The following is a 2,616-nucleotide window of genomic DNA, read 5'->3' as shown; positions in this document are numbered from 1 at the left end:
AGATAGAGTCATCTCTTCCCCAGGTGACCGTGCTGTGTTGGTGCCCCACCTTTGACCAGCAGTCTACACTTTGGGTTGGAGACCTCACTTTTGACTCCAGTAATGTTTGCTGATCTGGGAGACTCCATCAAAATGGAGCCCAAAATGGTTCTTAAGTCCTCAAGAAGTTGGTTGTAAGGATGCTTACCTTTTGGATCAATATACCATAATTGAAACCTGGTCAGGATTTAAACTCCTTTGAATCTCCTTGGTAAATTTACATTTGCATTTTGCAGTGTTTAGTTCTTGACAGCAGCCCATTGTGAGTAGGCAATTTTTAGCAAGGAAGGACAAGAGCCACATTTCAGCCACATACAGATTTTTGAGATGGCAAAGGCCAAGGGCTTACTTTCAAGATGTGTTAGTGTGATTTCACTGGTGAATGTAACAGAAACCCATTTAAGAATTAAATAAAGCTGGGGAAGTACTCGGGGAGGGCCAAGCAGTTGGACCGGCTGCTGAGACGAACGCTTCACTGGGGCAGTCTCTGCATATCATGGGGAGATAGACGCTGCTGCCTTTGATTGGCCTTGGTCCTCACAGCTCCAAAAAGAAACAGGATCTCGATAAGCTCTATGAACTGAAGTCCAAAGCTCGGCAGATTATGAACCACTTTGGCCCCTCAGCCCTAATCAACCTCTCCAATTTCTCATCCATAAAACCGGAACCAGCCAGCACCCCTCCACAAGGCTCCATGGCCAATAGCACTACAGTGGTAAAGATACCGGGTACTCCTGGGACAGGAGGGTGTCTCAGCCCTGAAAACAATCAGGTATTGACCAAGAAAAAATTACAAGACTTAATAAGAGAAGTGGATCCTAATGAGCAATTGGATGAAGATGTGGAGGAGATGCTGCTGCAGATTGCTGATGATTTTATTGAGAGTGTGGTGACAGCGGCCTGTCAGTTTGGTCAGCATCACAAGTCCAGCACCCTGGAGGTGAAAGATGTCCAGCTGCATCTAGAACGCCAGTGGAACATGTGGATCCCAGGATTTGGCTCTGAAGAAATCCGACACTACGAAAAGGCGTGCACCACAGAGGCCCACAAACAGAGAATGGCACTGATCCGGAAAACAACCAAGAAATAACACATGGGAAGGTCAGGGAATGGACAACAATATATTTGGAGATACTTGAGCTGAGACCTCAGCCATCTCATCCTTGGATTTTTTTTTTTAATGCTTTACAGAGAAGCATATATTTTTTATTAACAGTGCAGCAATATCTACAATGACTGAGAGGATCTGCCAAAAGAATAAAGCCTCCTACTCCAACTTCCAGTCCCTTTTCCCTGCCATCTCAAAGAGGAACGATGTATCTTCCAGAGAAGATTTTATTTGTGGTTTATTATATAAGTGATTGAATATGGGACAGAGCATTATGGGCTTGTTTGGTGAGACAGTATTAGCAGGATTTGTAGAGGTTTGTGTTTCTTCTCCCTTCTCCTTTTCCCTGTACTTTGTAATGTCAGTGTTTATATGAATGTGACTTTCATTTGCTTTTCCAGAATAAAGAAGTTATTAATCGAAAAAAAAGAATTAAATAAAGCTGGAGTGGGAGGGGCAAAAATGGTGGAAGAGTAGGGGACTCTATTCCAACCAGTCCCCTGAATTGAGATGGATATCTACCAGACCACTCTGAACACCAGCGAAATCAGTCTGAGATGTAAGAAGATATATCTGGATCTCTACAAACAGAATATCACTGGCAGTTAATTTCAAGATAGGAAGCAGGGAGCCATGATTCTGCAGGCAGATATCGGAAGATAAACAGAAGGCAGAGGAAGCCTCTTGGATCCTGCACCACTGGATGGTTAAAGCCTCCCATGCTGGGAACCAGGCACAGACTCGCAGACTGGTAGCTGTGGGGAAAGGACTTTAGGGCAGCCCCTGGGCTGAAACTGGAGTTGTGGGGCTGCGTGTGCAAACTGGGGGCAGCTGGCGGTTTTAGAAGCACAAAGGGCAGAGACATGCCTGGACCTGGAAGCGAGGGCTGGGAGGCGCACAACCCAGGACTCTGTGGTTTTAGCAGCACAGACAGAAACTGAGACAGTGGGCTGGAGAGCTCACTGAAAAACAGACAAGCATAGGGTTGGAAATGGTCATTTCTGCTCTCTCAGAAGAGATGCAAAAAGCCACCAGGGAAAGCCACCAGGGAAAAAAAGCCCAAATAAAACAGTTTTCACTGAGCCCAACCCCCGCCACAGGGGGCAAGGCAACTCTGCCCAAACAGGGTTGTCTGAGTAATGGTGGGGCAGGCCCCTCCCCCAGAAGATAGGCTGGAAGAACAAGAGGCTGAAAACCCTAAGGTCCCTATAAAACAGGTGCACCTTGCTTGGGTTTTGGTCAATAATTTGGACTCTGTACATTCCCTCAACCACCCCTCAACAGAATGACTAAAAGGAGAAACCCCCCAAATAGGAAAAACTCAGACACTGTGACTTCTGTCACAGATTTACAAATGGATACAGATATAACCAAGATGTCATAAATGGGACTTCAGGGTAACAGTTATGAAGATGCTAGAGAAATGGAGAAATCGATTAATGGCAACATGGGGTCTCTAAGGAAGAAAT

General features: G+C 45.6%; 1 pseudogene; it reads left to right on the top strand.

Moving 5' to 3' along the window:
* Positions 1-537: 537 nt before the first annotated feature.
* LOC148165085 (transcription initiation factor TFIID subunit 12 pseudogene) lies at positions 538-1,405 on the top strand (annotated as a pseudogene).
* The last annotated feature ends 1,211 nt before the right edge of the window (positions 1,406-2,616 follow it).

The sequence above is a fragment of the Eumetopias jubatus genome, unplaced genomic scaffold, assembly GCF_037043125.1.
Source record: "Eumetopias jubatus isolate StellerSeaLion01/CBP00866 unplaced genomic scaffold, mEumJub1_p1.0 scaffold_1, whole genome shotgun sequence".
Taxonomy (NCBI): domain Eukaryota; kingdom Metazoa; phylum Chordata; class Mammalia; order Carnivora; family Otariidae; genus Eumetopias; species Eumetopias jubatus.
The sequence above is the reverse complement of the archived record's forward strand: the minus strand, read 5'-3'. Positions and strand labels throughout refer to the sequence as shown.